The sequence below is a fragment of the Mastomys coucha genome, unplaced genomic scaffold (genome assembly GCF_008632895.1).
Source record: "Mastomys coucha isolate ucsf_1 unplaced genomic scaffold, UCSF_Mcou_1 pScaffold5, whole genome shotgun sequence".
Classification (NCBI taxonomy): domain Eukaryota; kingdom Metazoa; phylum Chordata; class Mammalia; order Rodentia; family Muridae; genus Mastomys; species Mastomys coucha.
Window position 1 is genome coordinate 96,898,317 of NW_022196911.1, and position 24,287 is coordinate 96,922,603.

General features: G+C 45.4%; 1 protein-coding gene and 1 long non-coding RNA gene across 3 annotated transcripts in view; both read right to left on the reverse strand.

Annotated features, from left to right (window-relative positions):
* The window catches only part of Stat5b (signal transducer and activator of transcription 5B), a 70,042-nt gene extending 52,921 nt beyond the window's left edge, over positions 1–17,121 (reverse strand). The window contains exon 1 of the mRNA XM_031354067.1: positions 17,023–17,121. The gene's annotated coding sequence lies outside the window, so the exon portion shown is untranslated. The remainder of the gene's footprint in view (positions 1–17,022) is intronic.
* Positions 17,122–21,480: 4,359 nt separating this feature from the next.
* LOC116078123 overlaps positions 21,481–24,287 on the reverse strand; it is a 4,718-nt gene continuing 1,911 nt past the window's right edge. For both annotated transcript variants that reach the window (XR_004113434.1, XR_004113433.1), the window contains one exon: positions 21,481–21,824. This is a non-coding gene — a long non-coding RNA (uncharacterized LOC116078123). The remainder of the gene's footprint in view (positions 21,825–24,287) is intronic.

Genomic DNA, 24,287 nt, shown 5'->3' on the forward strand with positions numbered 1-24,287 from the left:
GTGTGACTGGGCAGGCACTGGGATGCACACGAAGCTGCTGGGAATGGGTCCCTAAGTGCAAGCTTTGAAACATCTCCAGGCTTGATCTGAGGATGAGGACTAGCTAACAGTGGCTAGCCAGCAGGTGGCATGTTGTCATAAATCCCCTGGACAGAAGGATGAGTCAGGCCCAGGTGAGACACACGGCGCAGTGTGAGAACTCATGATCTTGAGAACAGTGTGTAACTCAAACATGTGGATTTTTTTTTTCTGGAATTTTCTATGTATTATTTTCAGACGCCAGTTGACTTCGGGGGACAGAAATCTCAGGAAAGGGGATCCTCGAGTAGAGGGGACACTGAGGCACTTCTGTACCACCCTGTCTGCTACAAGACGCATATGCTACAAGCCAAGCGCTTGCAACTGAGGAGCTTCTTTTAAATTTCATTTTAATTAACTAAGGAAGCCATGCATGTAATCCAGCACTCAAAAGTAGGAAAATCAGAACAGACAAACCCCTATGGCTACACAGGGAGTTCCAGGCCAGCCTAGACTCCATGAGACCCCGTGCCAACAACTTCCCATCCCCTCTACAACAAACAACAAAGCTCGTGCTCAGCTCAGTTGTTGGAAACAAACTGAGTGAATATGTGGATCTACTTTAGCAAGAAGAAAAGTTCTAAGACATCTTGCCAGACAAGATGATGTGTGGCTGTGATCCCAGCACTTGGGAGGCAGAGGCAGGTGGATTTCTGAGTTCGAGGCCAGCTTGTTATATAGAGCCAGTTCCAGGACAGCCAGGGCGACACAGACAAACGTGTCTTGAAAAGCAAAAACAAAAACAAAAAACAACAAAAAACCCCCCAAATTTTATGAATTCTAAATAGCTTAAACTTTTACATCTCAATTGAAATATTGGGGTAAAATGTACACCAATTTCTGAGCCAAATACAAAAAAAATTGAAATACCTCAGGAAATCAATTTTCACGTTGATTACTTGTTGACACTTTTATATTTTGGATTACATGTTAATGTCAGGTGGGTTTTTTGTTTTTTTCTGAGACAATGTGTCATTCTGCTGTCCTGGCTGGCTTCAAACTGGCAGTGAGCCTCCTGCCTCAGCCTCCCGAGTGCTGGGATTACAGGTATGTACTACCATGACCGGCATCAAATGAACTTGTGCCTGGTTTTGTTGCTTTACCATTTAAGGTGATGACTGTTAGACAATTGCACTTCTACAAATCTAATCATATTGGTCAATGTCTAGAGGGCAGGGCTAGCTTAGAACATCCATATTTTACATTCCTATGCACCCAGTACTTGAAGTTTTTGGGTTTACCCAAACCTCACCCGCCCATAACACTGAAACTTCAGTCTATAATTCTTTCACTTGGGAGAAAACCGGCAGAGCTGTTCTGGAGAGCTTTTCCTCCTGTGTTTACTGAAACAGTAGAATGAAATTACAGTGTTTGAGTTCAAAGTGCAGATACTATTTTTAAAAACTACTGTTTTGTTACATAGTGTCTGTGGAAATGCAACTACAGTCCTAGCAAAACTTAAAAAACAAAAAACAAAACAAAACACCTTTTTGGAGAAAGAGTCTTGCTCTGTATCTCAGGCTGTTCTCAAATTCCTTAGCCTCCTGCCTCAGCCTCCCAAGTGCTGGGATTACAGGTTTGCATCACCATGTCCAGCCTACTATGCTCAGCCTACCAGGCCCAGCCTAGCAATTCATTTATCTAGTGAAGTGTGAGTGTCCAGCATCGGATCAAAGAATGCAAAGTCATTTTGACACTTAAAAAAAAATCTATTCCAGTCCTGGGCATGGAGACACACGCATGCACACCTTTAGTGCCAGCACTCGGAAATGGAGGCAGGTGAACCTCTGTGAGTTTAAGGCCAGCCTGATCTACCTAGAGAGGTCCAGGTAGCCAGGCTACGTTGTCTCAAAGGAAAAAAAAAAAAACTATTCTAATGCATATTTCAAAGAGAATGTACCACTCTTATCCACATTATTCTCTGAAAAGAATGTAACAATCCAAATAAAATGTCTAGTAATTTTGACACATTTGGAGACTTGCAGATCTAGAGAGCAGATTTGAGTTTGTAAAAAGCCCTAATATCTGATGAAAATGTACTGGCACACCAGTAAGGGTAGGGAAAATGATAGGGTTTTTTGCTGTTGTTTTTGTTTTTTGACCTAATTGTCAAGTCATTTGGAATAACTATATGTCAAAAGTGTCAGCTCATGCAACAGATTTGCAAAGCACCTGGCACACAGTGAGTCTCAAAATATTAATTATTGGGCTGCCATCTTACTAGCCCCCTCCCAAATATTTTTTAATGAAAATATAAAGTTTTATAGTCTCTTGGGAGGGATTTTTTAATGATTATGTCTTTATTACCAGACTAGAAGGAATTAAACCAGACTGCATAAAATTTTAGTATTTTATACAAAGTTAAATGGCAAAAACAAAAATGGAAGAAAATCACATAATGTATAAGATTTAAAAAATGATCAATACAGACAGAAAAACAACATCCAAGGAAGACAATGGACTCTGGAAAGTGAGGGCCAGTCTTGCCAGAAACCAAAAAAATTGCCTCTACCGCAGAGGCTTTGACACTCGCTTATGGAAATGGAGACCCTTCAGCATGCATCCATTAATGGGTGGCAAATAGACTGGGCAAGTTCTTGGAAAAGTTGGTCATTGTTTATTCAAACGACTCAGCGACGCCATTCTAGAACTTTCAGTAAAGAGAATAGTCTGATGGGGTTAAAAAAAAAATCGACTTATGCTAAGTCTCATCCACAATGCTCATCACACTGTGAAACTGGAAACAACCTAAACATATTAATTATTATTTATCATGTCATTTATTCATGGGCTGAAGACTACTGTGGTCGAGATACACCATGGAATACACATCTTTAAAATGCTGAACACCGATGGGCGTCTCCAGGGACATGCTTCTCTCTTGAGCCCCCAAGGAAACCCAAATGCAGGTCTGTCTTGAGCACACATCTGGACACTATCGCAGTCTCTGGTACTCCCTGAGCCATTAGCTGCCCCTTTAGATCCTACCCTGAGTCTATGAACCCCTTAAAATGCAGGTTAAAGTTTTCTGTATATTTTACTGTATCAGGACAATTAATAATCTCTAATAATAATTAGAATCTTGAAAACTTCTGCCTGGTTCTCAAACAGTTGAAACCTTTGGGTTATATAGTTTAATGGGTCAACTTCTCATCTACCTTGACCTTAAAAAGCAAATGTCATTGATTACAGGGCCCAGCCATTCACAGGTCACAAACATTTACTTGGTTCTAAGTTGTACTTTGCCTGATAACACAATTAACAAAAGATTTAGGGATAAGTTTCTTTACTTTTTTTTTTTTAAAGATTTTTACTTGTTTATTTTATGTATATGAGTACACTGTTACTGTACAGATGGTTGTGAGCCTTCATGTGGTTGTTGGGAATTGAATTTTAGGACCTCTGCTTGCTGGCTCTGCTCACTCAATCCCTGCTCGCTCTGGCCCAAAGATTTATTTATTATTATAATTAAGTACACTGTAGCTGTCTTCAGATACACCAGAAGACAGTATCAGATCTCTTTACGGGTGGTTGTGAGTCATCATGTGGTTTCTGGGATTTGAACTCAGGACCTTCGGAGGAGCAATCAGTGCTCTTACCTGCTGAGCCATCTCTCCAGCCCCTTTACTCACTTTATAAGCAATGTAAACACACTTGCATACACAGATTCCCTCAAATGATCCATAGCAACAAAGAGATTAAAAAAAAAAAACTAGACTAAGAATTATAAAGAAAATTTTAGAAATAAAATTTATAAAGAAAATTTTAGAATTAGCTTCCCAAATCAATTAGGGCTTGTTTTTTTTTAGAAACTATATATGTGTGTGTTAATGTTTTACATGTATGGGTGTTTTGCTGGCATGTATAGCTGCCCACTATGTGCTTGCAGTGCCCTCAGAGGCCAGAAGATGGCACTGGATTCCATGAAACTGGGGTTACAGACCAGTTTGTGAGCTGTCACGTGGGTGCTAGGAATCAAACCTGGGTCCTTTGGAAGAGCAGCCAGTGCTCCTAACCACTGAGTCATCTCTTCAGCACCACCTCCCCCTGCCTCCCATCACATTTTCTGTTTGAGACATGATCTCACTCACTATGTTGCCTTAGCTGGCCTGGAGCTTGTTATGTGTCGTCCAGGCTAGACTTGGACACACAGTTCCTGCCTGCCCTTGACACCTGTGTGCTTGGATTAAATGCATGTGCCACACTGTGCCCTGCCTCCAAATTGGGTTTTTTGTTTTTGTATTTGTTTTTTAATTGTCTCTTGAGTCTTATGTACATTTGAACTCCTTTATTGGAGATAACCTTAAAATGTACAGACTTTTAACAGGAAAAGACCTGTTACTTAAGTTCAAAAAGTCAAAATAAATACCAGGACACAGTCAAGTAGTTAGTTCTAAATGAAGACAGCAGCAAATCGCTTTTGTGTTAATTTAAAAATACATTCTGAAGTTTGCTGGTATCATGTTATGTCAAGTTTGAGACTCGAAATTTGTGTGGATTTTTAAAGTATCTCATGGTCTGGTGAAAGTAATTCCAATACCTAAGGGAGAAAAAAAGAAATTATTCTAACTGGTTATCAGAGTATCCTATTGATAAATCAAGAGCCCAACAAAAATAGCAATAACAAATGAGCTGAACATGAAGAAAGCATATTATTTAATGTATTTTATTTTCTCAGTGTCTAGCTGTGTAGCTCTCACTGGCCTAAAATTCACTATGTAGACCAGACTGGACTCAAACTCACAGAGACCTGCCTCTGCCCCTCTGTCCCTCTGCCACTGCCTCTGCCTCTGGGTACAGGGATTAAGGGTGTGTGCCACCATGCCCCACAAGAAAACATAATTTTGATTTAAATGAGAAAAGTGTATTTTTAGAGGCAGAAGAGGTAAGAGGTAATAAAAAACATCCCCCAAGTCAGAAACAGTGCCTCTATTTTTGTTTTTTTCTGGTTTTTTTGTTTGTTTATTTGGTTGTTGTTGTTGTTTTGCTCTTTTCATGAGCAAAAGGCAGAAACAGGTGGATCTCTGTGAGTTGGAGGCCAGCCTGGTCTACATAGCAAATTTCAGGCCAACCAGGGCTCTGAGATCCTGTCTCAAAAAACAAACAAACAAAGAAAGAAAACAAAATAAAAAGTAATCTGAGTCTTTAGCATAAAAATATTTGTTTTCATGCATTTTAACCACCATGGATTTATATTTATAAAGCTCTAAAAGGAATGAATGCTATATTTATTTTATTATTGCCCAAATTGGGTTAAAGTAAAATTCCAGTATAGCAAATTCCATTATAGTGAACTACAAAGCACAGTCCAAGGTAAGGCAGATGTCTAGTTACTTTATGTGAAATAAATAGATGTGCTAGGCTCAAAGGTATTTTCATACAGTTGTCGCCGTGGTCGCTCCGTGCGTGATAAGCCTGAAACAGCTGTGGTCCAGAATCCTCTAGCAACATCATCTTGTAACTTATTTTTAGTTCTCGTCTGTGATTCTTCAGACGTTAAAAAATGTCTTCATGCACAAAGTCACAAACAAGCCAAAGTGGATTCAATTAAGGGACACTGCAAGCCTCAGGTATCAGCAATGACACATGCCCAAGAGAGACTCTTCCTTGAAAAGGATTCCTCTCCAGGCTTAGTCCCAAGTGAGTACAATACACATTTAGAGAACTCACAGGCCTGGCTGGTGGGGTGGGAAGGGACATGGGGGTTAGCAGCTCTCACAGGTATCACCATGGCAGGGAGCGGGTTAGAGGGCCGATGAGAGACAATGGAAGTGTCACATCTCAGAGTGACAGGAGGGCCAGGTGAACACCAGATGCCGTTCTTCAGAGGTGGAAACACACAGACACACAACTTCAGTACTAAATGAAAGGTAGTTTGGGAAGACGCGTGCACGATAAAACAGTATAATTTATTATATTTACAAAACAGTATGATTCATCTGTTTCTACCTAAAAATACAGGTCATTTCACCAAGAACGGCAACAAACCCTGTCCTCAAAACTCAAGGTTTTGTAATTCTGAAAATATTGAATACAATGAAGATGATTTCGGCAAAAGATACTGCCTGCCAGCAGCCAACAAACATTTATCAGAAACATCGCTACTTGTTTTTCTGCTCCTTAAAACTGAAGACAAAGATGAGCTTTACATCCTAAGATGAGTCAACACAGAAGAGCCATTTAAAACAAGACAGAGATACTGTTTGGGGGCTGGTGAGGGTAAGAGCACTGACTGCTCTTCCAAAGGTCCTGAGTTCAAATCCCAGCTCACAACCACCCATTATGGGACCTGACGCTGTCTTCTGGAGTGTCTGAAGTCAGCTACAGTGTACTTATGTATAATAATAAATAAATCTTTGAGCCTGAGCGAGCGGGGTTGTCAGGAGCCAACAGAGGTCCTTAAAATTCAATTCCCAACAACCGCATGAAGGCTCACAACCATCTGTACAGCTACAATGTACTCATAAACATAAAATAAAATAAGTAAATCTTTAAAAAAAAAAAAAGAACTACTGTTTGTTTAATAATAACAAACCATTCTGCTTGTTACAGAAGAATGGGAAGAGACTAGAAAACCCTGCCCAGAGCATCCTACAACTCAGAAACCAGCATGCTACAACTCAGAAATCACTCTCAGGACATGTTTATGTTTTTTTCCTAAGTAAAACTGTTTGAATAAAACTGTTTTATATTTTGATTTTTTTTCACCTAATAATGTGCTGTGAACTTTATGTAATCATCAAGTATGGTTTTATAACATGGTTTGAAATAGCTAAGTAACATCACATTGCAGAACCAGAGACTGAGGGACATTGTAAGCCACTAATTCTTTGAAGCAAAACACCAAGGGTACCAGCAGCCCCCCAAAAAACATTTTATCTTTTCAATATTATTAGTCCTTATGAATCTAATTAGAAAAACCTTGTTTCTTACTGGTATCATGACTTCTAGTTCAGCTGAGCATGCCTTATATAATTATTGGCCATTGTTTTTCTTCTTTTGTGACACTTCCTCTTTAGGGCCCAACATTTCCTTATTTTTTATATCAATAATGTAGACTATAATATATAAATATTTATATATTCAGATTATAACATATTAAATATTATACAAAATTTCAATATATATTAGATATATATTGATAACTAAAATAATCATAAAAATAATGAATATTGATCTATAACCCTATAATGAAGGCATTGACTTATAACCCTATAATGAAGGCATTGACCTATAACCCTATAATGAAGCCATTGTTTTTCTTATACTGCTACTTTAATTTCTGATTTTCTTTTGTGAATTACTTTATAAAAGCTAGTCTGTCCTCTTCAAATGTTTTCAAAACCTTTCTAATTTACTCCCCCCCTACAGACCTACGTTGTATCTCACATCTGGGATTACAAATGCAGAATTGGTTGCTGACTGACAACCTAGTGCAGCTGCTGAGCAATGTTTGCAATGTTTGCGTGAAACCATGGGTTCAATTTATCAGCCCACCCCACACAAAAAGATTAAAAATAAATTAAAGTTTAAAATCACCAGTGGCACACCATTGTGGCAAAACATAAAGTCTTGTGGTGGCCGTCCCTTCAACATTACGTGCTCCTCTCTGGTATTGCAAAATCAGAGGGTCACACTTCATCACTAGTTCCGCGTGTGAATTACAGCCATGTCATTCAGGAAGCCAAATATTTTCTATTTTGTTTTGAAGTCTTCAACAGTCAGGAGGAGGGGTACAACACGTAGTGTTTAGTACTTGATACTCAAACTCCATGCAAGGCCAACTCCTCTTGGCAATACAAGCACACTCAGAGTTCCCAACACGGTAGCTACAGACTAGAACAACAGCCACAGAAAAGCCAGAGGCGGTGTTTGTATCATGTGCCTATATGGAAAGCCTCCCACGCTGCCTGATTTTTCACTGTAAACATGGTCCTAAGACGCTAACACTCCAGGTAAACTGCTTCATTCTGTCAAACTATATTTCTGTCACTCTCCGGACTGCAACATTCTCAAGCCTAAAACATGACCAGGGCCTGAGGATGTAACTCAGTGGTAGAGCACTTGTCTGATGTGCACAATCCCTAGGTTAGTCTCTATACACACACACACACACACACACACACACACACACACGCACACGCACACGCACACGCACACACACACACATACACACACACACGCACACATACATACACACACACACACACATACACATATACACACACACACACACGCACACATACATACACACACACACATACACATATACACACACACACGCACACATACATACACACACACACACACGCACACATACATACACACACACACACACACGCACACACACACATACACACATACAAACACACACACCCAAATAAAAAAACATATATTAAACAAAATAAAAATATAATATAAAATAATAATATAATATAAAAATGTAATTGGCCTGACTCTTAAGAAAAGCATGGTAGCTCACCCCTGTGTATCCCAGCTCTTGGAGGGCTGAGCCTCCTACAAGCTGGGGTGGGGGGCTAGCTTGGGCTACATTGAAAATGTACAGTCAGTCTGGACTACATGGTGAGACCCTGACTCAAAAAATAAACAAAAATAAACAAATAAACAATAACTTTATTTCCGAGAGAACATTGTTGCCTATTTAAACTGTGGCTATCCTGCATATATTTTAGGGCTGATAAAGTCCAAAATGTTTAGTAATTTAACTGATTAAGTGCCCCGAGGCTCCCTTCGGCTGCAAGCAAGACGTATTAAATTATGCGAGTGCCATTTATTTAAGACAGTTGGCCTGTGTTGGAATTTTAAAATCTATGCTTCCCCCAAACCGCGCTCTAGCATCTCTAGGCTTTTCATCTCAGATAACATGAACGAGCTTTTGCAACCTTTCTGATTTACTCTCACCTGAAATGCTGGAAAACCCCCACTGCAGGCTTTACAAACTCACCAGACACGGGGAGGGAAACAGAGAGAAAGAACAACCTGAACGGTAGGCTCTCACTGCCCAGAGCAGGAGGAAATTCTGACTTACAGCCATTGCACATTAAACTTTTTCCACTGACAATGTAACTTTTGTCAACATTCAAAGAAAACTCAACCCCTGGTCAAAGGTGCCGGTGACAATCACAGGGCTGACATGTGTCTGTTTGAATAGGGATAGATTTTCTGCCCAGGGAATTTGGATTTTTTTTCTCTCTGTCACTTGAGCTCCGGACTTTATGGCATACCCTTTCAGGGCTGGGGCGGGGACTTATAACGGCCTTTGCTCTGGTTTAAATACATAGTAATTCATCAGATGCCTCAGCAGTTGAGAGCACAGCCTGCTCTTGCGGAGGACCCTGGTTCAGTTCCCAGCACCCATGTGAGGGTGGCAGCTCACAACTCCAGCCGCAGGGGATCCAACCCCTCTGGCCTTGGCACTCGAGCTCACCTGCATGTATTCATACGCAAACACATAGATAGTAAGGTTTTAAAAGTTACTCCATGTCAGTAACACTTTTAAATTTCTCTATTTCAGAAATTACAATAGCTCTGAAACAACTTCAGTGAGACAACAATAGAGGCTTAATTAAGTCCCCGCAGAATCAAATCGTAAATAAAGCCAGTCAGACACTCAATTCTCTGTAAAGAGGCATATCTCACATAGACTAAAGCCACCACAGAGCACAAACTATCCTTTTGTCAGTACCCAGGGGCCAAAGGGGCGGCTCATAACTCTTCTTCTCCTATGGAAACAACAGGTTGAAGGAAACCACCCGTGTCATTACAAAGCTGCAGGTGTCTGCTGTCTCTGAGAGGAGTGGTTAAGAATGGGTCAGGGTTTAGCCCTAGTGCTGCGGTTACTAGCAGTGTGACCTTGGATGGGTTACTTAACTTCTCTGTGGTCATTTCTTCATTTTTATCTGGAGATAATATCCATTCCTCTCAGGACCATAAAACAAGACAACAGGGAGCTGGGAGAGATGACTCATAGCGTAACGCCCTTGCCACACAAGCATGGGGGCCTGAGTTCAAGAGCCCACATAAAGGAGGTGGGCATGATGGCAAACATCTGTAACACCAGCTCTGAGAAAGTGGAGGAAGGAAGATTCCACCCCTGGGGACCCCTGGCTAGACATCTACACCTAGTCAGCAATCCACAGGTCCCATGAGAAACTCTGTCTCAAAAGCAAGGCGGATGGCTCCAGAGACTAACGTCTGAAATTCACCTCTAGCTTACGCATGCACATAGGAGCACTCTCATATGCGCACGCGCACACACACACACACACACACACACACACAAGCACACACTTGTAACACTGTCTGACATACTGAACATGAACAGTAAATATTAGATATTATTCTCATAACCTTTCTATGAGTTTAAGGCCCTGGAACATCTATTCAGCTCTGGGTTTGTATATAAGTTGAGGTAACTTTCAATTAATTTTCTTGAGCGATGGCAAAAGTAATTAGTGTATCCATTTGTAAGGCCATGTTATACAGTACTGTAGCCCACCAACACCAACAATATTTAAGACAGGATCTCACCATGCAGCCTTGCCTGGAACTTATTATGTCCATTAGGCTGGCTTCAAACTCACAGACTCCCCCTGCTCTTGTTGGCTAGTTCTGGGATGAAAGATATGTGCCACCACACCTGGTCTTCAACAATGATTTTTAATACAAATCATACATGTGGCTATGGCTGGTAACCTTGACTTGGATCCCCATATACAAAGAAATCCCCTGTCAGGGAAATCCATGCAGTATCAGAAAACCCATAGGTTTGTCCAATCATTGCTGCAGAGTCAAGCCAACTTCATATCTACTAGCCCAATGGGCATTGAAAATATTACTCACCAAATTAATTGCAACAAATAACAATAATTGATTGGCTCATTGATGTATTTCCCCTTGTCTTCCCCAACCTTTCTACAGCCAGTCATAAAGGAAAGTTTTCGTATTTTCTGAGAATCTCATTATAGCTCTCAAACCATCCTCTCTATCTTAGTATAATTTTTTAAAATGAGTCAGTACAACCACCTCAGAAAAAAACCTAGCTGTGCATGGACTAGGCAGTTATTTCTCTTCATAATAGAAATGTGCAAAGAATTCTTAGAGGGCTCTCCAGAGTGCCAGAGGCAATGGAAGTATTCGTGGAGAATGAAGTAGCCGTAGGTTTGACAGGAAGGACAGGTCGGAAGAGACAAACTGTCCCTCAACCAGTCCCCAAATTTCTCATCTTCATAGTACAATACAAGGGAAAATGAGTGTAATTACTGTAATTAAACCCCAAGAAGAAAATACCCTGTGAGACAAATTTAAACCTCTTCTTTCTTGGACACTGATCTGGAGGGGAACAGGAGGCCAAGGTACCCTGAGGCTTAACTCCATTTGCAGATTTCACCATGAGTAATCCCTACTCCACGCTAAGGACTGCTATTTCTTTTAGGATTGTGATCCAAAAGAAAATGTAGAAGAGAGAAACTGCCCTGAAACCACAAACACACCAGCGGCAGAGTCTGTTTCGAGTCTCTTTAGTCATTACTCTATTTAGAAGAAAGTTAGTGGACAGACAGGGAAACAGAAACATGGCTCCTTTTCCCCAAGGCTCCATATTACTCGCACTGCAGCATTTAGATTCACGGTGACTTGCTACACAAAAATCACCAAAGGATCTGGGGACAAAGCTTAACTGGTAGAGTACTTAGCGATCACCAAGCCCTCGGTTCTCTCTCCAGCATTTCATCAAACCAGGTCTGGTGGTGCACACCTGTTAGTCTAGCATTCTGGAGGTGAGCAAAAGGATCAGAAGTTCCAGGCCACCCTGGGCTGGCTACAGAGTTCAAGGCCAGGCTGGGCTACACAAGACCCTAGAGCAATGGTTCTCACCCTTCCTAAAGCTGAGACTACCCCTTTAGTACAGTTCCTCATGTTGTGGTGACCGCCCCCAACCACAAAATTATTTTTGTTGCTGTTTCATAACTGTAACTTTGCTAATGTTATGAATTCTTTTTTTTTTCCCAAAGATTTATGTATGTGTATGACTACACTGTTGCTCTCTTAAACACGCCAGAAGAGGGCATCGGATCCCATTACAGATGGTTGTGAGCCACCATGTGGTTGCTGGGAATTGAACTCAGGACCTCTGGAAGTGCTCTTAACCGCTGAGCCATCTCTCCAGCCGTTATAAATTCTAATGTAAATATCTGATATGCAGGATATCTGACATGTGACTCCTGTGAGGGGTTTCCATCCACAAGTCAAAGTCAGGTGGGGCAGGGAAGCAACCACCCCAGAGGATCAAGAGTCTTCAGGTTGAGGATGATCCCTTCAGAGATTTACTGCTAGACCTGAATTTCCACTGGTTCTTACTTCATTCTCCATAAAAACTGTGTATGGATTTTGGGTAAGGTCAGGAAAGTTGCTACTGTTGGTAGGCTCTTCAGCACCCACACTGGGGCAGCTCCTCCTTACAGAACAAAACACTGGACTCCACCCGTGTCTTCTAGGCACCTGGGAGGAAATGGCTGGCAACAGCCCCGCTTCTCTGCTAACTGTGCTTCTGTTGTAGAGGATTTAAGGCTCCTTCCAAAAGTGCCCCGCCTTGAAAACAGATGGGAAAAGATTCAAGAATGCCTTGCGTTCCCAACTGGGTCTTGGACTGAGCTCAGTGATGCTGTCCCATGAAGCAGGACAACAGAGTCAGAAGGCAAAGCATGTGACGTGTGACGCTTGCCTTCTTGTCTTTAAAGCACAATCATGACCTGGTGAGAAGGTTAACATGGGAATCTAATTTTTGAAAATATAAACAGGAAGCACCCCCACCTCAATATTACCATTTAAAAGAAAGAAAGAAAGAAAAAAGAAAAGAAAGAAAAGCAAACCTCAAAAATACCTTCCAAGGAAGTCATGGGTGTGACAAAGTGACAGAAGTTATAAAACGTCATGTAAGACACTGCAGCCACCAAAGTGAGGGTCCCATTCCGTCAAGATCCCACTCCTACCATTTTCCTGCATAGGGCTTGATACACCAAGTCTTCTCCAAAAATATCTTGGTTTTCTGTTTGATTTGTTTTGTTTGTTTGTTTGGTAGTAAAGGGTTATCTTTAACCAAATATATATTGTCAATATTTCATTTCAAATAAAGCCATTATAATTAGGAACGAATATTTAAAAAAAAAAATTCACCATGATGTTTACAACTTAAATGCACACACACACACACAAAAAAGCCCTGCTAACCAATGGAAACTGGATTGTTAAATTTGACTTTCTTATTCCCAGAAGTAATCACAGAACTGCTGAGTCCACACCACTCTAGAGGAAAAAGCCACTTCTGGTTTTAAAACGGTTTTATTCATAAAATTCAAATTAAAAAAAAAAATGGAGGTAGACCCATTGACTCATGTCTGTGCTTGGGAGGCTGAGCAGGGAAGACAGGACCATCGCACAGGCAAGGCAAGACTGGACTACGGACCTTGTCTCAAAAACAAAACAAAAACAAGACAAACCAAAACAAAACAAAAATAGATTTTAAAAAACCTATTCCTTTACATAGGACACGTTTGGAGACCATAGTATTTTGAGACTCCCCCAATCCTGTGGGATATTGCCACTAGGTACTGGATACAGAGACACATACATACACTGAGCTACACCCCCAAATCTTTCTTCTTATGTTGAGACAGATTTTTGATTATTGGCCCAGGCTAGCCTCCAACTCTGTACCCTCCTGCCTCAGCTTCCCTACCAGCTGCAATTATTAGCATGCATGACTATGCCCAACTCTGAGGCAAAGAACAAAACCAAAACCAGAGGTAGGTGGAGGGGCAGGGGAGCAGAGGAAGACAGAAGTTCCTGAGTCAAAGTATTTGGATAATTTATTACATAATAAAAGAATATTCCTCAGGCTGGGCAGTGGTGGCTCATGCCTTTGACCCTAGTGCTCGGGAGGTAGAGGCAGGGGAAGCTCTGTGAGTTCGAGGCTAGCCTGGTGTACAAAGCTAGTTCCAGGACAGCCGGGGTCACACAGGGAATTCTTGTCTTGAAGAGAAAAAAATATATGTACACACACACACACACACACACACACACACACACAGTTTTCAGAAGAACTCAGTAATTGGAGGTAACTTGGAATTATCATCACGTAGCTTTTTCAAATGCTCAAACAACAAAACAAAAACAACCGTGGGTTTTGTTTTCTCTTTGGTGCGCATGTTTTGTAGGAATTCTATGGTCAATCTACACTCCAAATGAAAGGCAAGGCATCACTAAGATAGCCCACATCCATCCGGGCGTGACGTCACAGATGCACATACCTTGTAGGACGTTAGAACAGCGAGGCTTCCATTGAGCCCACTTTCAACTAACATTAGATTTAAGGATGTTATTTTTCTCTTTGGAGACCCTTCCTTTACTATAAGGCCACGTGTATCACCTGCCTAGGGTACAAACCACAGGAACCATAGCAAGTATATTTACCTATATAAACCTAATTAAACACAGACTGACTGTAAGATCATTGGGAGGGAAAAAAACTAAACATAGACCAAAAAGCAGTGATGCTTTTGATCTCGATGGGGTCCTTGTGTATAAGAAAGAGGAGGAGGAGGAAGAGGAGGAGGAAGAGGAGGAGGAGAAGAAATCAATTGAGACTAAGGAAATGGAGGTGAAATGAGAAGTCAGAGTCAATAGGAAGTGTTGGCCAAAATATTTCTGTTGCAATCCCCAGAGCACTGATAGCACTTGTTCGCCCGCCCCCTTACACACATCACAAAGTATACTCAGAGACATATGCATCTTAAACTCAGCACAACGTATATCAATCACTTCTGGGCAGAAACAAGACAACAGAGAAGGTAAGGATCAGGGAGGTCGCTGGGTTTGCAGCAAAGATTTTTAGAGAAATTTAACTCTGAGTTATGCAATCACCAAACTGCTAGTGGCAGAAATCAACTCTTTTGTTTGTTTGTTTGTTTGTTTGTTTAACTTCTTTCAGATGTGAGAAGAGGGGTGGGGTGAGGTGGGGGATGTGGTGGTCGGGGAAGAAGAGACAAAGAGACTTTTCCACTCTCTTGAAGGGTTTAACTTCATGCTTGAATTTACCATTCTCCAAAGCCTATAGAAAACATGACATCTTCTGGTGACCACCTGGCCAGGGTATGCAGCTGTTTTAACTGGACTCTTAAAATCAGGAGCCCCTTCCCGTTTAGAGCTACCAATTTTAACTGCTGTATTCCTTCATAAAATGGAGATCGTTACCAAGAAAACACATCAACGCAGAGGCCAACCAAACAGAATTCCCCAGCCGAAAAGATTCAAAATCAACTCAGTGTCCCCAAATGAAATGAGAGAAACACACACACACACACAAAAATAATGCGTAAATAAAATACACCTGATGGACACCCGGAACATCAAACAACAGAAACAAACGAGCAATAGCAGAGCCATGGGCAAGAGGCAAGGCCCCATATCCTAACTGAATGATAACCACTTTATGTGAAATAATTCAGACTCAACAGCTGAAAGCTTATTATGGCACCGGCAGCTATCCAACCGATTTGGAAGCCCAAGATACAAGCAGATGATAAAAGCCAGGGCTACTAGGCTACACCAAGCCCAGTGACACCCTAGCCCTTTCAAGGGACAGTCTCTGAGGATACTCTAACGACAACCTATAGAATCTCACTGAGGCAGGCGACATCTACACTGCACAAGATGGGTCCTTGAGGATATGAGCCGGTAAACTACTAAATATAAACAGACTTGTGACCTGAGCTGGCCGCTAAGTCCATCTATCTGGGCCTCGGTTTTTACAATAAAAGAATGTAGTATAATCCCAGGGGTGGAAGCTTCCCAAATCTAAGATTCTATAAGCCAGTTTGCCACTATTAATTTAATACAAGTTAACGACCCACAGCGAAACAAACACAAAAGTGGGCATAGGTCCTTGAGGAAACCGCATCTTTTTGCCTTTAAAATTCTTATGGGTCTCATTAATCCAAGTTTTCTAAACGCTGCCGCTTGTTTTCCTCCTTCGCCTTTTCCATCACTGCTGGCTATGAGTGTTTGCAAACGCCTACCGCTCCAGACAAGTTTTTTGTTCCTCCCACCCCCCGCCCGCCCCTTCTTGATCACTCTGACCATCTTGCCAGATTCCTTTAGACTCAGACCAGCTTCTGCGATAGGACAGCTCTCCTTCCGACTCCCCATATCTACCCCCGACACCAGGATCACTTTTTTTTTTTAACTCTTTAACCTTGGCTAGGAAAAAAAAAGATAGAAAAAAAAGAAAAGAAAAGAAAAGAAAAGAAGAGAAAAAGAAAGAACAGCTTGCCCGCATCCCACCACCACACATTCAAGGTCAGGCCTGGCAGGTCCTGATGTGGGATCCCGCAGCCCAGAGCCTTATCAAAATGTTCGTATTTGTTGTCTTGACTCCATATAAGGCACTATTTCTTGAAGCTTTGCTGATACCCCCTACCCCACTGGGTACCTTCGGCTCATCTCTTTCCCACAGAGTCTCGGGCAACCCCGCTTTGGGGGCACATTATAATAAGAGGGAAAACTGGGAAACAGCAGGGACTCTTCAGAAATGCAACAGGAAGGTGTGAGGCGGCCGACTGCAGTCCCCTCGCTCCCAGGGGATCGGCTCTGTCGGCGTCCCCCACACACCCATCGTGACACGCACACGCCAATACTTTTCCACGGCATCCACGGCGCCCCCCTCCGCGGCCTCCGCGCGCCCTTCTTGCTCCCCCACGCCAGCGCCCTGGGCCCCTCGGCAGCCGCCCGGCGCGCGGCCCCCGCGGCCTCCCCACGGCCCCGGAGCGATGGCGGCGGCTCGGCCCTGCCCAGCTTCTAGGCAGCAGGAGTGCGGGGCCCCGCCCGGGCTCCCCGGTCCCCGGGCCCCGCGCGGGGCGCAGCTCCTACCTCGTTCTGCCCCACCAGAGCCAGCGGTCTCTCCGGTCCCGCACGCTCTCTCGCGCGCCCGCTCGCTCCCTCCCCGTGCAGGACCTCCGCGCGTCGTCGCCCGCGCTCGGTCCCCGCCCGGGGTGACGGCTTGGGCCGCCGACTCTCCTCCCGCCGGGGCCCGCGGGGGCGCGCGCGCCGCTCTCGCGCCCAAGCTCCGGGGACGCGCGGCCGCCTGTAACCCCGAGCGCGCCCCGCTTCCTGGTTCCTGCCCGCGCGCGCTCCCCAGCGCCGAGGTCCCTCCGCGCCCCCTGCGCGGCCGCCCTGCCGGGCCCCGGAACCCACTGTGCGCAGCGGGGCGCGGGGGCGCGCTCGGCTGGGCCTGCGCCGCGCGCTCCCGCTGCCGGCCGAGCCCGCGCCCAGCCGCCCCGGACCCCCCGCGAGGCCCCCAGGCCCCCAATACACGCTGCTTTGTTTGGGTGGGGGCGACCCCCGTTCAAGGGCAAGGGCGGTGGTGGTCTTGGAGATTGGGACACCCACCCCCTCCGCGGCCCGCCCACCGCCCTCCCGCCGGGAAACAGGCCCGCGTTCCGGGTCCTCTAGCTCTCAGGCCGAGGGCAGAAGTCCATAGTAGCCCTGATCAATAATTATCCCGAGCTTGCTCCCTGGAGGGAGACTTAAACCAGGGCCCCCGTCGCACTACCCCGACGGGCACAGGCAGGACCGGGCCAACTGGATCGGTGGACTGCCCCTGGGTGAATCTATGGGGCGCAAGGAAGACGCCTTCCTCCCTGGGAATTTTTGCTGGTAACTAATCTTGGTTATGGGAGTGACAGGTTTATCCAGGGCCGTCTGGGTTCTCTCCAGGGGTATAGGGTCTCTATGATCCTTTCCCCAATGTTGGGGAAGGGTTGCTGTATGTGTGAGAGAAGGCAACCTGAGTCACCCACTCTCTTTGCGCTCCATCTCCGGAGCTGGCCAGTGGTTTCCCTGGCAACCCTCCAAGGGCCAGCCTGGCCAGCCCGGAAGCAAGACACATCAGTGGTACAGAAGCCCCAGCTGCAGAAACCTCAGCTGCAGGGGCAAAAGAGGGAGGACCCCTTCCCAGTCCTGCACAAACACACAGAACATCTATTCTCTACAGTCACCTACAGTTTGTTCAGCTGAAAATTTTTCCTAGCCAGGCAGGACCAAGAGGCAAGCTCTCCCATGATCCTCTTCCCAGTAGCCTTCCCAGGCACAAAGGTCTAGGGGTATCACAAAGCCCTTCTGCTCCTGCCCCACAGGCTGGGCCAACACCTGACACAGTGCTAGGCACAAAATAGAGGGAGAACGTGGGGGGTAGGCCAGGAAGCTGGATGGGAATCAGCAGCTCTAGGCTTCCCCTCTCCCCACCCCGCACCCCTCAGCCCTCCACCCTACTCCCCCACCCCACCCCACCCCAGGCAGCCAGCTTAGGAGGAGTTAAAACTTCAGGGCACATTTCTCTGTTCAAGCTTCCATACCTACATGCTGTCCCTTCTTCCAGGAACACACTCCTAGCCCTTTCTGTGTGAAGCTTGCTCTAGGACGGTGGTTCTCAACCTTCCTAATGCTGCAGCCCTTTAATACAGTTCTTTGAGTTGTGGTAACTCCAACCATAAAATTATTTTCGTTGCTACTTCATAACTATAAATTTGCTACTGCTGTTTATCGTAATGTAAATAGCTGTGTTTTCTAATGGTCTTAGGTAACCAGTGTGAAAGGGTCCCTAGATCCCCAAATGGGTCTCAACCCGTCGGTTGCTACTGTAGGGTCCAGAGTCTAGGCAGTAAACTGTTACCCTCCTGTTTCTCACCACACACTTCATGCCATGGCTTATCACCATACCTCTTGTGTTGAAGAACAATTTCTTGTTAGCATGTGTCTCCTCCAAAGGCAGACACAATATCCTGTTCACCTTTAAATCCCCCCACCCACACCCAGCCGTGTAGACACCCAGTAAATATGCTATACCCTGGAAAAGGAAACTGCAAGGACTATGTACATATCAAGAGCACAAGGTCCAAAAGCAGTCATACCATTGGGAACCTTTTTCTGCCTTGTTCTCTGTTTTCACTACATAGCAATATCAATACTGTCTACTCCATGGCGTCCCGAGAGTCAAATGAGCTAAGAGACGTGAGATACTTCAAGTACTTCAAACCCTGCCACCCTGCTATATTTATGTTAACTATTATGGTTATTAAGAGAGCTAAGATTTCAAATTCTTTTCCTGAGATTGGATAAGGTCTAGAACTCAACTTAGCTGCCATAGTTGATGACCAGCAGCATCCCAAGGGTGCCACTCCAGTCGAGAAAACCACGGCACATCTCTGACTGCTCACCAGCTAGCCAGTTAGTTAGTCCTGTGTTTGGAGGCACGAAGGATGGAATGTTCTGTGGCTACCTCAGCAAAACAGGAAGAAAGGTCCATCAGCTTCCTCCCCATTTGAAAATGCAGATGAGTCCAGATATCTCCTCTTTGGATCAAAGGACCATGCAGCTTCTCTGTTGGGAGGACACCAGTCTTAGGATACAGAAAGTGCTGAAAGGAAATTGAATAGATAAGTAGGATCTTGGAAAATTCCAGAAAGATACCTGGAGCTATAGAGATGGCAACTGGGGACAGCTCTCAATCCACTCTGGCCTGATCAAGAGAGAAAGGGACCGCATGGAAGAGCCCCAAGGTCTGGCTCCCAGCCTGTTGCCATACATCCTTCCGGTTCTCAGCCAGGACTAACTGGAGCCTCTTTCCTTCATGCTCAGGGATGATCATGTGCCCACCACAGAGAACAGCTCCTTCATTTCACATCCTTCCTTCATAGTCACAGGGAGATCATGAGACTATTTTCTTGAAATGTAATTGAAACCACAACCACAATCCCTTTCAGCCAGGGACCCTTGTTTAATGTGGCTTCCCTGTGAGTACTTCTCTGGATCCCAGGAATCAAGCTAGCCCTGGGGATCCACCTGTCACACATTAGCCAGAGAAGGGCACTCATGGGAATTTCCCTTCTATGGTATGGGAAGAAGTCAAATCAGGCCCTTAGAGCAACGGAGGAGGCTAGGCCCTTAACGGGCAGGACAGGAGAGACCACAGAGCTCTAGGAGCTCTGGAAACTGTCACAGCCAATGCCATGTGAGGGGCTCTGGTGTCATGCAGGATTGCTCCTGCCCAAGATTAACAGCTAGATTTTCATCAAAATTTCAGCCTGCCTTGCCAGTTTATCAGCCACATGTTCTCGTTCCAACTGCTTGACATCCCTGAAAGCCTCAGTTTCCCCTCATGGACAAGTCAACATTAGGGGGTGAAGTGAATACAGTCTTTCAGGGAACATGAAACAGTGGGTGTCCTATCAGAAGAGACATGAAGAACAGGGAAAGAAGACCCCAATTGCTCTCTGTCTGTCCTTCTGGACCATGTGCCTCTTATATCATGTGCAATGTTACTTAAATGGATGTCGCTGATTTTAAAGGAAAAAGGGAATGTGGCTGGGTGTGCAGAGGCAGCCCTGAAGTCCCAGCAGTTGAGAAGCAAGAGCTGGAGGATCACTGCAAGTTTAAGCCCAGGACAGAGAGAGAGAGAGAGAGAGAGAGAGAGAGAGAGAGAGAGAGAGAGAGAGAGAGAGAGAGAGAGAGAGGGAATGAAACCAGCTAAGCATGTTGCCTGGCTTAAGGAAAGGTATGTACTAAGAATGTGCTTTCTTTCCTTCTCCCAGCCTAGTCCCAGCCAGCTTGCTGGGTCAGGAGAGAGCAGATTTTTGTTGAGGGGAGGGAAGGGTTGGGAGGGGTAGTAAGGGAAGTGGAGGGATGGAGGTATAGATCAGGCAGGACTCACCACCTGGAGATTCCCAAGCACTCCTATCTTGTGCCTGTGTACCTCACCTATCTGGGCACCTTTCCAGGAAATATAGCTAAGGGGTGGCTCTCTGGAAAGCTCAAGGGCCCCCATGTCTCCTGGGACAGGGTCACCATGCCCTCTACACCCAGAGTCCTGGGGCGATGGTGCATTAACCAAGGGAGGGTGTGGCTGATTCAGAGGAAAGAACACTGCCAGCACAACCAGTATCTTGGCAGCTTGCAGGGCAGGTTAGGAATTCAAAAGCCAGCCCAGCAACAGGCAAAGATGCTGCTACTGCTGCTGCCACCACTGCCACCACTGCCACCACCACCAGGGGCTAGAAAGCAGGTGGATGGGATGTGAGCAGCCGGAGGCTAGGACTGTGAAAATCAGAGCCATTAGGGTTGGGGTGAGCGTCTAGGATATGCCCTGAACGTGGAGCTCCAGGAAGCCCTGAGCTGTTTTAGGAGCCTTCTTGTCCAACAAACATGTATAGAGCCTCTGTTTTGAATAAGCAGTAGAACACAGTTTTTGAAAGAAAAGAACAACACAAAAGCAAAAACAACAACAACAACTACTACTAGGGTTGTAAGAAAGGACACACAATACACCTGGGATGCACAATACACATAGCGTCAGGCACTATGACCGAGTCTTGATTTGTTGGTTTATTGAGAAGGGGGTCAGCCCTGGTGGACCTTGAATTCACTGGTAGCCCAGGCCATTCTGTCTCAGCCTTCCCTGGAGCTAGAGTGGCGGGCATTGAGGCATTATTCCTGGCCTTGTGGCTGAGTCTTAACAGTATCCAGACAGATGGGTCTTGCTGGCCTCCTTTTGTGAAAGAGGGTACTCGGCTCTGAAAGGTTGCTAAGGTTGCACAAGATCACGTGGCAGAGTCAAACTTTGTATCAAGCCCGCAGAACTCTAAAGACTTTGTGTTTTCCTCTAGATCGCCCAGACTCTGTGAACAAATAGAAGGGTGTCAGCAAGGGACCAAAGCAGCCTTGGTATTCTAGGTGGATGGATGGGGAGTAAAGGCTTAGGGTTGAGAGGGCGTGCAAGGGGACTGGGGTGACTGAAGGCCAGGGTGAAGGGACAGCCCGTGCTTGGGACTGAGCTCAGCAGTACACAGAACCCAGGCCCAAAGCCAAAGGTTTTGGTCTTTTTGAGGTTATGGTCACCATCTGCTCCTGGGACCATTGAGCCCTAGTTAGAAGCTTGGAGCACAGGGAGCAGACAAGGACAATGTGGGTGGGTTGGGGACTTAAGAACTGGGGAACAATGAGAAACAGACAGTAAGAAAGAAAGCCCCTGCGGTCATAACAAAGGGAAATGGCACTGGAGGGTGGCAGGGAAGGAGCTCTCTCCCACATGCCCCCATAGGACTCGAGGTCAGGTACAGGCTGGTCATGGCACAAAAGAGTTCTTGTTGAGAGGGAGGAGGGCAAACTAGCTCAGCGGGAAGAGGGGACGATAGTCATCAGGGTGAGGACACAAAGCCAGGCTGGCCTGGGCCGCTCAGAACCGTGGCCAAGCCCACTCCTGCCCATTCCACTCTCTCCCACCATGTTCCTGGCCTATGCCTTCCACGAGCCATGTGTGCAAAGAGCAGGTTTCCTCCTGCCCTCCTGGCCAGAGAGAAGATGGGCACCCAGTATTGTCCCCTCTTCTGTGTGCCTAGAGTACCTGACCTGCCAGTCTCTTTTCTGGGTAGGTGGGCATGGCAGCTGGCAAAGAAAACAAGATTCCTACTCTCCACTGCACCACCCAGGCTAGTCCCACACCCTCCCTCCCTTCCCTCTATTCCCAGAAACAAAGGATAGTCACTGTGCCTCCGGCAGGGTAGCCTTATGTTCTCTTGGTGAGTTCTCCGTAAATTGACTTCTCTGAAGAATGTTAAAGACCAGGGGACAGGGATGGAAGGGGCTTCACCCCAATCCCCAGGCTCCTTCCCCTTCTCAGCACTTGCAGAGAACACACACACACACACACACACACACACACACACACACTTTCATTCCTTAACTCCCATTCTGGCCTATTCTGGCTTCATGGTCATTAATAGGACAGCATTTCTACACAGAAGTGAGGTAGGTACTGAGCACTGGTCTGTGGCCAGCTGTAGACAGTCCAAGCAGAACTCATGGTTGAAGGAGGATGTCTAAGAGCCTCAGGGGTGTCTGCTCTCCCCTTCCAGCCACAGGACACAAACGCTTCCTGGGACACCTCTACTTTTCTTGGGAACGCCTCTCTGGCTCCTAAGCAACAGAAACTCTCCTTGAAGAGGAGACAGAGCCAAAGAAACAGGTGATTCTGTCCCACCCGCCTAACCCAGGCACAGGGAAGCAGAGGGAGACTCCTACCTCTCTCTGTTCTCCCTAACCAGGTGCTTTGCAGGCCTTTCAGACTATCCTCATGTCTGGGAGTAAGGCCCAAAGGGTCACTTAGTATTATCTTTCCCCTTCACACAACACATGGTCACACAGACTCACTCTGTACAATGGGACTCTGCTAAGTGTGGGGATGCAGGGGCTTCGATCAATACCAAGAACTACCTGGGCTAGATCAGCCAGAGAGGTCTCTTCACTATATAAGCCTGGCCCTGGGCTTAGAGGTGGCACAACTAGGAATGGACACTGAGACCCTGCCCACAGGCTGTTGGTGGCAGCAACCACATACGATGCCAGACATGCGGCCTCAGCTGGGTCTCTTTCATGAATCACTGGGATGATCCCAGCCCTGCCTTCATTCAGTGTTGGCATAAATGTGCCATGATTCAGGTCAAGGAGGGTGTGGAGGGAGATGTGTTTTTGTATGATTTTTGGGGCGTGTGTATGTGTACACGTATGTGTATGGGGACCCATGTGTGCACACGCATAGGTGGAAGCCAGAGGTCAACCTCAGGAAGTGTCCACCTTGCTTGTTTAGATAGGATCTCTCACTGGGACTTGTGGGGGGGTTGACTAGCTAGAATGGCTGGTCCCTGATTCCCAGGGACCCCACTTGCCTTCACATCCCCAGTGCTGAGATTACAAAGTGCATACCATCATTTTGGGCTGTCTTGTGTGATTTTGTTTTGGATCCCCTCTTACTCCAATGACTACTGCAACCCAAAATTGGGGACAAAGCACCGTCCGAGGGGAGAAGCCAGCTGCTACTTCCAGGTCCACCCAGCTACCAGGTATTTCTGATCTTCTTAACTCCTTTCCCCCCAAATTTAGTTTTCTCCCTTAGAGCTTGGTTCCCTAAAACCACCAGGATGCTTTGTGGTGGGAAATAGCAGAGACCAAACCAAAGGATGGAAAGCAAAAAGCCAACAAATAAACAACAAAAAACAAATAAAACAAACAAACAAACAACAACTACCAAAAACCAACTTTGACACTTCTGGGTAGTTGTATTATCCGGAGTCAGAAGCACTGCC